Source organism: Leopardus geoffroyi, chromosome D2, assembly GCF_018350155.1.
Source record: "Leopardus geoffroyi isolate Oge1 chromosome D2, O.geoffroyi_Oge1_pat1.0, whole genome shotgun sequence".
NCBI lineage: Eukaryota > Metazoa > Chordata > Mammalia > Carnivora > Felidae > Leopardus > Leopardus geoffroyi.
The window spans coordinates 18,493,413-18,508,257 of record NC_059334.1 but is presented as its reverse complement, the minus strand read 5'-3'; positions in this window follow the sequence as shown (position 1 = coordinate 18,508,257).

The following is a 14,845-nucleotide window of genomic DNA, read 5'->3' as shown; positions in this document are numbered from 1 at the left end:
GGGCCCTTCCCACCGGGTCGGTCTATGGGACTCTGCAACATAATTGCAGCCTGCGGCAACATCCGGAGGTCATGGCCTCAAAGAAACGGGATCATGCGTCAGGGCAGGGAGAGCTAGGGAGCATGCTCATTTGTGGGTGGAAGGAAACTGAATGTTGAGAGCCAGGGGGAGCCTGCCGAACAGCTGTAGTGGCAAGGTATGAGATGACCCCGTAGCAGAAGCTGTGGGGTGGTGGCCTAAGCTGGGGCTCACCGGGGTATATGGCTGAGGGGGTAGAAATGGGGGTAGGTGAGTGAGAGGGACCCGCCGGGTGCAAACTGCGTGAGGGGCTGGCCCCGGCCTCTCCCCTGCAGACCTGAGCAGCTAGCGGGATGCCCAGGGACGGAGCCCAAGGAATGTTCCCGAGGAGGCCTCGGTTCATACCTGCGGGTCCGAGGCCGGTCCTCACCGAGTTTTCACTCCTGACGCACAGCCTTTGATAATCGGGGACTCTGGCGCCAAAAATAAAATGGAAAGATAAGGAGGCAGGCAGGGAGAGTGAGATTCCTTTCCCCAGCAGTAGGGCAGAGAGGGAAGCCTGATGCCAAATGGCGGACCCAGAAGAGACCAACCCCAGAGGCTCACGGTGGGAGAGCATGGCTGGAACTCTCTGGCCCGGCCCTCTCTTTTCCAAACATACAAAAGTCAGTCCTGTGCTCACTGAAGGGCCTGGAGGGTCAAGGGTCAGGGTATCCTGCGCCCTGCTGGGCTTCGAGGGTCTTAATCTGTCTTGGGCAGGCAGAGGTGGGAGAGGAGGGAGCCAGGGGTTCCACGGCTGGTTGGGAGCCTCTGCCGGGCTCCTCCTCTCTTTGCATTTCATTTTCAACACATGCTCACAGCCAGAGCTTCTGCGGTCCCAGCCCCAAGCCCCGCATCACCATGGTAACAATCCTTACCTCCTGTCACTTGCGGCGTATTTTTTTTCAAAGGGCCCCTGTTCCTTATTTATCCGCTTCGTCTATTGTGTACCGTCTCCTTCCTGCATGCCCCAGCTCTGTGCCTCTCACACCTCCATTCCGATTCCGATTCTGGCACCTTCTTGTTGCCTGTACAAGGGGCCCACACCCGTCCCGGTAAAAACTAAAGACACAGGGCAAAAGCCAAGCGCTGACGGAGTTCAGGGTCCGCCCGCCTGGGAAGGAGGGGAAGGCGGGGCCGTGGAGGAGCACCGAGCAGGATGTGGCCTGGTCGGGGTCACCCCGGAGCGGAGCAGGTGGGGGGACCCTTTAGAATGCCACCAACACCCGCTCCAGCTCACAGAAGAGGCGGGCTGGCTCGCGCCCCCCCGCGTGTGACCGTTGCATCGGGTGGCTCAGCGGTTAGGACTGCGTTTGGTGACAGTTGACGGAAGACTCAAATGGACTGTGAATCTTCTCAAATGGAAGTTGATTCTCCTCTCACGGAGGTTCAGGGGCGGATGGGGCCAGGCCGCTGTGGGGCACCGACCTCAGGGCCGAGGCACCTCCCGCCTTCAGCGCCGCGACTCCGACTGTGGGCGTCCATTCTTCAGGTCACCTCATGGCCCAGGTGGGCTGCTGGACCGCCGGCGCTCTCATGCACCTTCCGGGGAGAAGGGAGAGAGAGTTGGAGCAAAGGAGTTCTGCTCCGTGGTCTGTCTCTCTTTCGAGGAACCTCCCCAGGTGTCCTTCTCAACACAATTCTATTTATGTCTCGGGTCCAAGAGCTTAGCCCCTCGGCCCTAGCACACCATGGTGCTTGTGGTCTGAGGGAGCCCTGGTGGTCTCGTCCTCGCGGATCTGACGAGGTGGGGGTTTGCAGGGGACAGTCATTCCTCTCTGCGCCGATGGGGAAGGTGGGGAGGAGGCATTTCCAAAGACCTTCTACTTTACGTGCTTCTGAGGCTTGTCCTCCCAGCGATGGGCGTCTCGACGTTTCCACCTGGGATTGGGGAGGCCGTGGAAACCACAGATCTGCTGGTGTGGAGAGCTGGGGGCGGGGAGGGGGGAGACCGGCCACTGCGGATGGTCTCCTCTGCAAAGAACCTAAATGCTGTCCGTGTCTATCAGCTACCTGTCCTTCCTGGGCAGCAGGGACCCAGGCGTGCGGCAGGAGAGCGGTGACCTGAATGAAGAATAAACACCCTGCACGCACAGGACCAGCATCTGAAAGCCATTGGTGCACTTCTGTTTGTTGCCGGCTGGACAGCAAAGGGTCCAGACCTGCCTGAATGTGCTAGAATTCTACGTGTCCCTTCTCAGGGGTCCTGCCTGCCTGGACACAGGCACTCAGAGCCCAGGAAGGAAGCCGCGACCTCGCAGTTGAGGTTGGTGCGTGAGGCACGAATGAAAAACAGTCCTGAGAGCTGATGGACTCTGCCCGAATCTTCCATTCGGCCGAAAGGAAGTGCCCGCGACGTAGGATGTTTGACCTGAAGGGGTCTTGAAGATCCTACGGTCCACGCTTTTCATCTTCAGTTAAGAAACAGGCTGGATCAGGGGCGGCGGGCCCGGAACTGCCAGCCCCCGGCCCTCCCCTGCTCGTCGATGGCCGCACACATTGTGCGTCTCTGGGACCAGACTCCGGCTGGTTTTTGTTCTCGGCCCCTGACAGGAGGCTGACTCGCGCCTCGCCGCTTCCCTTGAGCCCTGGCTTCATTATCAGCAGCTCCACGAGAAATCTCTCTGGGAAACAACCCCTGGAAGAAATCGGAAACTCAAGTCCTACTGATTTGGCCGACCTGCCAGTGGTACCTAAATGCTAAGTATGCATTGTTAATTTCACGCCCTCCGTGGCGGGCCACACTCTCCACGAGGCGCCAAGGCTGTCGCTTCGAAAGGAGCCTTTGAGCCGAACTTGCAGCTGCGAGGCTGCAAGCTCGGCTGCCAGGCGGGGATTTGCACGGCTGCTCGTTGCCTTGGCTCCCCTTCTCCCAGCAGGAAGATCGGCATGCGCTTTGCACAGCCGGACGAGCGGCCAGGCGACCCCTGATGGCCCGTCTGCGGGGATGGGGTGGGGGGATGGGGGAGTGTCGCAGGCCGCTAGGTGACTGCACACCCTGGGACCTTGCCTGGGCTTCTGGTGGGAGCAATTAATTTTGGTTCTCTCAGATTCTCTTTGTCTCGACACATGGAGTTTTTATCCATCCACGAAAGAAGAAATCCTAGTTTGCCCCCGTGTACGATGACCCAGTGGTGCCGAAAAATGCGTCGGAAATTTCCGTGTCCTTTATTCATTTTTACGACTGAAGCGCTCAGTGAACATCGCCTGTCTTGCTCTAAATTTCCTTTACAAAATGTAGATTTGGGATATAGTTGATGTGTGCTCTGGCAAGATACACTTGCAAGTGGGTCTTGATGGGGAAATTCCCTGAGTGTCTTTGTATATTCACTGGGTGCCTAACTCCGGGCCAAGAACCTCTGCCTTCATGGGGCTGCTGCACCATCAAAGCCGTGAGCCAGAAATTGATCATTCTTAGGCAGGCAGAGCATAACTGTAGCTCATCGCAGAGAGAGGCACAAGACATCCTGGGAAGGGAAAGGGGGCTGGTCACACACGTGTCGCAAGGAATCGGGAGGTGCCCCCCCGCCCCCCAGAAAAGCATGGATCAGAGTTTAACCAACAAGAATGGTAGAAGGGAGTACTGGAGAGAGAAGGAGCCAGAAGAATGTGTTAGTCTGGGTTCTTCAGAGAAACAGCACCGATAGGATGTGTGTATGTATGTGGAGGGAGAGGTAGAGACTGATTTTAAGAAATTCACTTACGCGGCGGGAGGAGATGGCGAATCTGAGATCCGCAGGGTAGGGCCAACAAGGCTGGAGAGTCGAGGAAAAATTGCACTTTGGGTCTCTCTTTAGTGACGGGGGGTGGGGACCTCAGCCTTTTTCTTAAGACCTTCAGCTGATTAGATAAGGCCCACCCACATGACGTAGAGCAATCTGCTTTAGTCAAAGTCCACGGCTTTGAATGTAGATCTTACCCAAAAGAATACTTGAACAGGAGCATCCAGAGAATGTTTGACCAACCATCTGGGCACCATGGCCCAGCCAAGCGGACACATGAAATCAACCATTACACATTTCTCACGAAGTGAGACCGTGCGGGCATTTTGGGCCGAGTGACTGACCCATGCAGCAGAAGGGGAGGCTGGCGTGGGGGTTGGGGAGTACCAGGCCTGTGAAGGGGGTGAGGTGTGCCTCACGGGGCCACGTTTGTGAAGAAGTGGAGACAGGCGGTGTGCCGTGGATTAAGGGGTTATCGGTGCTGGTTCAGGATGGACCCAGGGGAGCAGGTGGGGGGTGGCTGAAGGAAGAAAGTCACGAAAAGTGAAGGTGGAGGCAAGTGTCAGCTTAAAGAAAGAAGCTACAATCGAATAACGTCTTCCCGAGCAGTGCTCTGGTCTTATGTCATGCACCTACCCGGAGGGACGTGAGGCGTAGCCTTACGATCCTTCCCATTCTTTCCCACGTCGTCGCGGGCTTTCGGTCTGAAACTTCATGAGTGCTTCCTTTCCTAGGTCTCGGTACCAAGGATCGCCATGCTTCTCTTGAACAACTCCTTGGTTTCCTCTCTGGGCCATGGTGATTAGTAACACGGAGCACGGCTGCCTCGTTGTGTTCGGTGCTCAGATCTCCAAACTACGTGACCAGATCTCCCGTGAGTGGCATCGCGGCACACGTGTTTTGTGTCAGATTCCTGTCTTTATCTTATTTTCCTCTTCCTCATGTTCCCTCCCCTTTTCCCTCACTTACTTGTTTTCAAGCTACTTCAAATCCTCTTTGGAACACAGCGGGATGTGCGTAGATTAACAAGCGGCTGCACCTTGACAACCGAGGGAGGGAAGGGGTATGGCTTTGGAGAGTCAAAGATGATTCCAAGCCTTCATTAGAGAAAGGGAAATCTGGAGGCAGGCTGGTGTGGGGATGTCTCTGAACATGAATCCTATTTTGGGAGGGGGCGTTTCACCAGACCTTGCCAATCCCAGCTGCCAAGTGGTGTCGGCTCCCGGCAAGCTGAGCCTTCTCTGGACTCCGGAACGATGAAAGTCGAAAACGGGTTGGTGTCCATCTGAAGCTGCCCCTTCCTAGTGAGTGGTGTCCGGAATTGATCTGCCCTCCCAGAGTCCGGGTTCTTATGTAAATACTGACCGTTAGTCTCTTTAAACCCACCCACCATGTATGTAATGCCTGTGGCTCTTCTGCTGTAGCTTTCTGTAGTGTCCTGGTCCCTCTGAGGAGTTTCTGTCTGCTCCTTTACGCACCGACCTGGACTTTGCTTTGGGCATCCTTCACTTTATTCCAGATGATTCTGTCTGGTTTAGGACCTGGGTGGACCACGTGTTGATCTGCGACATCAGAGCTTCCTGGGCTATGAACACAGGTCTGGAGCCGACTGGAGTTTTCTATGTGGGCTTTGGTTGGGTTTTGGGTTGCCTCCTTCTCCTGAGGAGGGCACCTGCCCGAACTGGTCTGGCCAGCCCTCGCTCCATGGTTGCTGCAGAAGGGCCCCCTCTGGTTGCCTTCTTCCAAAGGTGAGCTCCCGGCATATCTTGCAGGCAGGACCAAGCTGAATGTGATGAGTTTGAGGTCCTAAAGGCAACCCACGCAGAGATATGTGCCAGGCAGTCAAGAAATATGAAGCTGCCAAGATTAGAGAGAGTGAATATTATTGACTTAGGAGGTATCCTCATGAAAGGACTTACCTGTAGGCATGGGCAAGAAACACATCATGGGGTAAGAAGAGAGGAAGGACAAGGAGATAACCTTGGGGGCAATATCCCTATTATAGATACGGAAGAGAAAAGGAGGTCAGTAAAGCCGCCCAGGATTATGGGATGGAGAAGACCCCATGAGAACCAGGGGGAACAGAGGGTACGGGAAGCTCAGAGAGGAGAGAGCTTCATGAAGAAGGCAGTGAAGAGTGACAAATGCTGCCTAGCAATCAGGGAGGAGGAGAGGGGAAGGAGGAGAGGAGGGGGAGGGGAAGGGAAACAACACATTGACAACGGTGACCACAGGTCACAAGTGAGCTCCGTTGAATCACGGCCAAAAATCTGACCGGATAGAATTAAGACGTGAGCAAGTGGTGAGAAAATAGGAGATTTATGGGAAGCCCACATTTTCCGAAATGATTTGAAGGTGAGAAGAAAGAAGAAGGTGCTGTGGAAGCACAGGGCCACGAAGCTTTTTGTCATGCTGAACCTGGAGCAATCATGAAGCCTAAATTTCCACGTTCCTCCTGGGGGAGAAAGACCCAAAGCAGTATTGCTTCCTTTGGTAAGCCTGCGTGGACATCTCTCACAAGGGCGTGTGCCCTTCCAAAGTCTCCTGATCAAAGGTGCAAATGTTAATAATATCCTTGAAGAGTCTACAGGGGGACCTAGGACAGATTTTTGACTCATCACGCACAAAAAGGATGGCTTTAAGCTTTTAGTAGTGGCCAGCTTTCTCGGGATTCGTCGTCCAAGACCAGGATAGAATATCATTTACATATTTTCTATATTCTTTTTTTTTTTAAACATTTTTACTTATTTTGAGAGAGAGAGAGAGGAGAGAGAGAGCAGGGAAGGGTCAGAGAGAGAGGGAGAGAGAGAATCCCAAGAGGCTCTGTGCTGTCAGCAAAGAGCCTGACATGGGGCTCCATTTCCTAAACCATGAGATCATGACCTGAGCTGAAATCAAGACTTAGATGCTTAACTGACTGAGCCATCCAGGTACCCCTAAATATTTTGTGTATTCTTACGTTGAGTTTACTTTGTGGACCATGGCCCAGGATATTGGGGGAGAGCTCTGTGGCATATGGTCATTAAAGCAGAGATCGCATCACAAAAGTAGAAATGAGCAGTTTTTGAGTGACTACACAAGCAGAGAATTTGACAATTTAAATTCCTATCCAAAAATGTATGTAGTTTTATCCACTTGGGAGTAAATTACTTTTAGAGTGACAGAAGATTAGCTGTAGAAGTCTCATCTGAATATAAAGTCTGGTCTATCTCTAATACTTAGAGATGTTAAGTCACAAGGAAATTGGGTTTTGATGCCGATAAATGGTCTCTCTCATGTTCACTGATGAAATTGCAAAACAAATTTAATTCTGAGAGTATTAGCAATGTTTTCACACTTGAGGGTTACTCCGTCAAAAATACAGGTCCAGGATGCATTTTTATTTATTTTTATTTTTTTAAGTTTATTTATTTTGGTAGAGAGAGAGCATGCACAAGCAAGTGAGCAAGGGAGGGGCAGAGAGAGAGGGAGAAAGAGAATCAAAGCAGGCCCCACGCTGTCAGCACAGAGCCTGACACAGGGCTCGATCCCATGAACCCCAAGATCATGCCCTGAGCTGCAACCAAGAGTTAGATGCTTAACTGACTGAGCCACCCAGACACCTCAGGATGAATTTTTAGAAGTTGAAAAACCAAAAGCACATTTCTCTCCACGGGCCTCCTATAGCCATGTGCTTTGAATGCCAGCTCTTGGTGTTCAAGGCTCCTCCCGATCTGGCCTTGCCTTTGGCTTCCTGTCCCCCACGCAGTAAGGATTGCGTGACCCATTAACATCTGCCCCTTTAGCTCTATTGGAAGACCTTGACTATAGAATCTTTTACTCATGAACTCACCCTGCTTCGTTCTGGTTTTCTCTAGGTCCATTGTGGCTTGTATTCAGTTTCTGTCTCTCTTCATTTTCCAGTTCATCCGTGGTCATTCCCCAGGCAGCTTCAGCTGGGCATTAGCTCTTTAGCTCTGATTCTCTTTAACAAGACACCAACTCCTAACCCAATTCTGCTGAGCTCCAAACCTGCTAGGCTAGTGCCCTTGATCCCTGGGAGTCTGAGCAGTCTGTGTGTGTGTGTGTGTGTGTGTGTGTGTGTGTGTGAGAGAGAGAGAGAGAGAGAGAGAGAGAGAGAGAGAGAGAGAGTAAAGGTGCAGTGTTCAGAAGTTTCCCCATTAAGAATGACCACTTCTCTCTTATCTAACCAAGGTCTACTTAGGCAAGTTGGGTAACATATAAGAGCTTCAATACTCTTATCTCTAGGGGTGCCTGGGTAGCTCAGTCGGTTAAGCGTCCGACTTCAGCTCAGGTCATGATCTCACAGTCTGTGAGTTCGAGCCCCGCATCGGGCTCTGTGCTGACAGCTCAGAGCCTGGAGCCTGCTTCGGAGTCTGTGTCCCCCTCTCTCTCTGCCCCTCTCCTGCTCATGCTCTGTCTCTCTCTGTCTCAAAAATAAATAAAAATATTAAAAAAATATTCTTATCTTTAGAATAAAGATAATAATAGTTATTCCCAAATGCTGTTGTGACGATTCAAATTTAAGACAGATACATCGCATTTAATAGCAGAGTCCTTGGCACATGTAAAGCGTTCAGTAAATGGATGCTCACCTCAGTCTTAGTGCTATTATGATGATCAGATTTCACCAGTCAGATTTCTGGTGATCTCTTTCTTTTCTAATATTTGGTAGCACTTAAATCTGAACCCTCAGGCTGAGTATTCCATAAGATGTTAATTTGTATTATCCTCTTTTTTAATGTTTATTTAATTTTTTTGGAGAGGGGGTGGGTGGAGGGACAGAGAGGGAGAGAGAGAAGAGGGAGAGAATCCCAAGCAGGCTCCACGCAGAGCCTGATGCGGCGCTCGATCTCACAACCATGAGATTATGACCTGAAATCAAGGGTTGGATGCCTAACCGATGGAGCCACTCAGGTGCCCCTGTGTTACCCTCTTGAATCCCGAACCAGATAGTAAGGAGGTCAAGAACAAGGGCGATGCATCATATTTTCCTGGTGTCTCCTATAAAATTAAGCACACAGTGATTGTTGGCGGTGGAGAAGTAGAGAAGGAAAGAAGGTAAGAACACCAAGAGAGGTCTAGGAGAAGGCGCTTTTCAATGGTGCCCTGTAAGAAGGATCTTCCACCAAGAGGTAAGCAAACACTGGTACATCTCTGAGCAGATTTCCAAGCTGAATTCTACTGTCACTCACTCTTACCCTAAAGCTCATAAAGAGAGCAACAAATCTCTCTGTCGAAAGATGTGATGGTCATCCTTCCACACCAAACATATCACATTTCTCCTCTCCCGTCGGCCATAGACACGGATCTCAAAGAGTCGTAAAACATCAAATAGATCGGGGGCCCCAGGCTGAAAAATGTTGTCAATGTTCCATATGTTGCTGTGTGCAGTCACTGGGCTGAGAAGGAGGTGGACCCTCATCTAGTCTCGATATTCACAGGATTCCAGCAAGCTCTCTCTATCTTCACAAGCCCAGCCCCACCCCTTTACTTGGATTAGTCACGGGGTTTCTGCTCTGGGAACTTCTGGGAGGGTGACTTGAGAAGCGGCAGGGGCCTCTGTTGGGGTTGAAAACCTACACAGGAGCCACCACAGCCCATGCCCTTTCAGAGAAGTCCACTTTGCCTCCTTTCCACGCCATTTGTTGACGTAAATAATATTTTGCAAGCTATTACCCAGGGAAGTGAAGGTAGGACGCCATTTGCAGGAAATTCATGGGCTCTTCCGGGTGGCGGCTCATTTCGTCCCAGAAGGGACTTCTGATTAGTGCGGTTACATGGCATTTGAAAGGCATGTCAGCAGGCTCTTGATTAGCTTAGAAAGGAAGCCAAGTGCCCTTTAACCACCGACTGGTCCTAATTCTACTCATGTGTTTAAGGTGTCTTGCAGCCAATCTGATAACCAGCCCTAGTAGATTAGTGAGTACAGCTATTCTGAATATTTCTAGGACGGCTGCCATTTTCTTGCGTGAGAAGGATCTGGGCCAGCGTTTGCTGCCATGTCTTCTCTGCTGGAGCCGTGATTAGTTGCACCATTGAATTCTAAGACTCTCTTTCGGCAATTACGGTGCCTTCTATTATGAGCTTGTTGAGAGTTGGTTTGGGTAAAATTTTGCTTATTTCCTTGCTCCATAGGAAAATCACATTCTGTCCCCTTGCCCAAAGCAACTATGCCTCTAAGCCTGTTCAGGGCATCTGGCTTTTGAGATCCATGGTGACACAGACACAATCGGACCATGTTTCTCTCGTGGGCCAATCACTCCCTTTCCCGGATCCCAGCAGTGTCACATTAAGTGGGCAACCACTGGGCTGTGCCATCCAGCAGAACAAACCGGTCCACCCATGAGTAAACTGCTGGGATACCTCAAGGGATTTAGAAGAATTTATCATTGTTTCGTTCTTTTGCTTAATACGTAATTTCCGTAAGGGATATGTAGACATCCCTACAGATACAGATATACAATGTGGCAGACCCCATTGTAAGCGTGGTGACTGGCATGGACACACCCACGGCTCTCCTCTGAGGGCACGTCAGTGGAGACGGCTTGGAGACAAGTGGTATTTCACGGAGAAGCAATCTCTCAGCGTGTTCGGTGTATGGCAGAAATAGGAACCATGGTCTCTGTCCCAGCGACGAGGAAGTGTTCCCATACGGAACTCAAGGGCACTTATGGGGACCTTACCTGGACACCTGGTTGCCACAGACGTAGTACGCAGACAGCCAAGCATCTGGAACAGACCCCAGCTACATCCCATATCTTGTCTCTGATGCTTTGCCCTTTGGGGTTTGTGGAAATTCCTTTGAGAAGATGTCACTTTTTCCCGATTAGTCGGCGTATTCATACGTCAACTCTTAAAGAAAGGGGTAAAAAAAATCCTCCCGTATTTCTATATTGTTTTCGTTCGTTGAGGTTTGTCTTCGTCACCCGGAGTGTGTCTTATCCACCTTTGCATGCCTCATGCTTGACGTGGCTTCCATGGGTTGTCCGACGAAAGTAACTGGAGGGACTCTAATCGAGATTGAAGGCTGACACACGTCAGGAAGCACCTGACAACCAGGTAACTTTCTTTCTTTTTTTTTTTTTAATGTTTATTTATTATTATTGAGAGACACAGAGACACAGAGCGTGAGCAGGGGAGGGGGAGAGAGAGGGAGAGAGCAGAATCTGAAGCAGGCTCCAGGCTCTGAGCGGTCAGCCCAGAGCCCGACGTGGGGCTTGAACTCACAAACTGTGAGATCATGACCTGAGCCGAAGTCCGGCGCCTAACCAACGGAGCCACCCAGGCGTCCCCAACCAGGTAACTTTCTAGTCAAAACAAGGTTGGAGTTCTATGGGGGGAAGGAAGGGCACACGGGCATGTCCTGGTGATTTGGGTCAGGTAAAGGTTTTGCTCATTTATTGGTGTGAAACATGAAGTTGAAGATTGTCCCAGGTTGCACGCGTCTCGGCATGAAAGGATTGTTCATGCGGTCCCATCCTGGTACCACTAAGAACAGCACTTCCAAGAACTGTGTTTCACAAGCGTTGCAGTTTGTTGGTTACCGAGTACTCACAGGGTGGGAAAGGTAGGGAAAAGGGGGAGAGGGGGCTAACCTTGAAGGCAACGGTAAACCCGAGAACTTTCTGTCGTGCCAGTTGAAGTCTTTTAACAGAGTAAATGCCTAGTAGATGTTTGTGGAATAAATGAAGATATGGCCGAAAAGGTCTAAGGTCCATGTCCAAAATGCCCAACACTCTCCTCATTTGATGAGTATAAAATACGGTCTGACTGCGAGAGCGCAGAAACTCCCCAGGGCTCTGGACCGAGTCAGAAGAATGAGCAGAAGCTGACAGAAATGGGACGTATCTGTAGCTGAAGGAAGTGGGCATTTAATACAGGGCATCCTGGGAGCTCTCAAGAGCGAGGATTGAGTCCCGGCCCCCCAGTAGCAGCCCCCCTGCTCCACCTTCAGAAAGGTGGGTAGAAAGCAATCCTCAAACCAGAAGTTACAACTCTGGGGAAAGAAGGAACAAACCGGGTTCCAATAAGGCGTCACGTGTACCCTGGTGAAAATTCACCCTTAACGCATCAAAAAATGGGATGTTTGGAAAGAACTATGTTAAGAGTGAGCAAGGTGAAAAGAACATGGTCTGGGAACTCTGCAAACTTGCCCCGCCCTCCACGCACAAGTGGGAAAGAGTAACATCACACTGCATTCAAAATACAGAAGAATCGGGGCGCCTGGGTGGCTCAGCCGGTTAAGCGCCCAACTTCGGCCCAGGTCACGATCTCACGGTTCGTGGGTTCGAGCCCCACGTCGGGCTCTGTGCTGCCAGCTCGGAGCCTGGAGCCTGCTTCGGATTCTGTGTCTCCCTCTCGCTCTGCCCCTCCCCTGCTCACGCTGTCTCTCCCTGTCTCTCAAAAATAAATAAATATTAAAAAAAAATACAGAAGAATCCAGTCTGGAAAAAAAAATTATAATCCCTAAGTCAGCATATTCCCTCTGAGTGTTTCAAACTACAGGTGAACTTAGTAAGAATACACACCCATTTTTATTTTTTTATTTATTATTTATTTATTTATTTATTTATTTTTTCGCACCCATTTTTTTTTTTTTAATTTTTTTTTTCAACGTTTATTTATTTTTGGGACAGAGAGAGACAGAGCATGAACCGGGGAGGGGCAGAGAGAGAGGGAGACACAGAATCGGAAACAGGCTCCAGGCTCTGAGCCATCAGCCCAGAGCCTGATGCGGGGCTCGAACTCCCGGACCGCGAGATCGTGACCTGGCTGAAGTCGGACGCTTAACCGACTGCGCCACCCAGGCGCCCTCACACCCATTTTTAAAACAAGAGCACAGAGAGGAAATGGAACGATATCCACAGAATTCGTGAAGAATATTGGCCCCTGTTGTTCATTTAAATATAAAGACAACAGGTGGATATTCACAAGCAAAACAAATTTAGAGTATGTGACTTTCAGGAGCTTCTGATAAACTCTTCCCAGTGATAAAATTTAACTGCTTGAGAGGTGAAAAAAAATTGGGAATTTAGACGGGGCCCCTGAGCGGCTCAGTCAGTTAAGCATCTGACTCCCGATTTCGGCTCAGGTCATGCTCTCATGGTTCATTAGATTGAGCCCCACGTCGGGCTCCACACTGAGCACGGAGCCGGTTTGGGATTCGCTCTCTCACTCTCTGTCTCTCTCTCTCTCTGCCCTTTTCTTGCTCGTGCATGCCGTCATGCTCTCTCAAACTAAATACGTAAGGGTAACAAAAATTTAGAAATAGGAAAATTTTTAGAAAATGAGAGATTGTTGGCTAGCAAACAAACACTAATGCTGAATTTGTTTAACTGTGGAACTAAGATTAAGCCACGGTGGGGGGGGGATCACAATTGCACAGCAGAACATGAATGTCCAGGGCCCTCTGAAAGTCCTAATAACGCACAAAACCAATGTTGGGAGGTGGGGACAAGAGGACACTGCGGGAAGGCTTATGAATACCTGATATCTTGTCCCTCATAGCAAGTGATCAATATTGTCTGAGACTGAAACGTGTACTTTAAAGAAATGAATCCAGCTTTTTAAATAATTTTTGTAGCCTTTTCTTTTAAATGTGATGAGATATTTACAGAACTGACACCTTGGGAGCAGTATTTTCTAGCCAGCTCTCCACGTATCTGTTATTCTTTTCATCAAACTGTCTTTTTTATAGGTAGTTGACCCTTGTTTTCATTTATTTTTATTTTTTACACATTTATTTATTTTTGAGAGACAGCGACAGAGTGTGAGCAGGGAAGGGGCAGAGAAAGAGGGAGACACAGAATCCGAAGCAGGCTCCAGACTCTGAGAGGTCCACGCAGATCCTGATGCAGGGCTCGAACTCACACACCGTGAGATCATGACCTGAGCCGAAGTCGATGAAGTGGGGTGCTTACCTGACTGAGCCACCCAGGCGCCCCCCACGGTTGACCCTTGAATAACATGGGCATAAAGTGTGTAGGTCCACTTACACGTAGATTTTTTTTCAATAAATAATGTACAGAACTATAAATGTACTTTCTCTTCATTATGATTTTCTTAATAACATCTGCTTTTCTCTAGGTTGCTTTATTGTAAGAACACAGTATATAGTACAGATATTTTTCCTGCACAGGGGGTAGGGACCGCTAACCCCAGTGTTGTTCAAGCGTCAACTGTATAGGCAAAAAGAGATGTTTGGGGTGATGTCACCAAATGTTAACACTGATTTTTACTGGGCACTATGATTTTGAGTAATTTCTTATTTTCTTCTTCCTGGTTCTCTTTATTGCTTGAATTTTTAATAACGAGCCCATGTTTATTTTGTAAAAACAATAAAAGTATTATGTTGGCCAAAGATCAGAGGGCCACGTCATCGACACAGTTTTTCTTGTTGGTCAGATTAAGGCCTTGGGTAGCATTTCTTCTAACCACATCTTCAATTTTGGAGACGCAAAATCATAAGCAGGACTAGCCAAGGGATTTCCAATTCCCTTCTCCTAAGCTTGTGAATTTGAAAGGTATTCCCATTCAAGACAGAAGTTAAGGGGTGCCTGGGCGGCTCAGTCGGTTGAACGTCTGACTTCAGCTCCGGTCATGATCTCACAGTCTGTGAGTTCGAGCCCCGCGTCGGGCCCTGTGCTGACGGCTCAGAGCCCGGAGCCTGTTTCAGATTCTGTGTCTCCCTCTCTCTCTGACCCTCCCCCGTTCATGCTCTGTCTCTCTCTGTTTCAAAAATAAATAAACGTTAAAAAAAATTAAAAAAAAAAAGACAGAAGTTAAGGAGAGAGAGGTGAAGGGGAAAAAAAGGAGAGAAGAGGGGGGAAGCTGACACAATTGTAAGACTGCAGAGATGCTCAAGGTGTCAGACTCAGGATGCGGCACTGGAGGAACAAGATTGAAGGCATGACCTGGGGGACACAGTAACAGCGAGACTTCCAACACGTGACCTCATGGGAATACGACCGAGGCCCTGGGTAACGTGCGATGGAAGGTGGAGCATTAATGGAATGGTGGCGAAAGGAAAGAGGCGGACATGTACTGGGAGGAATGCCAGGTGC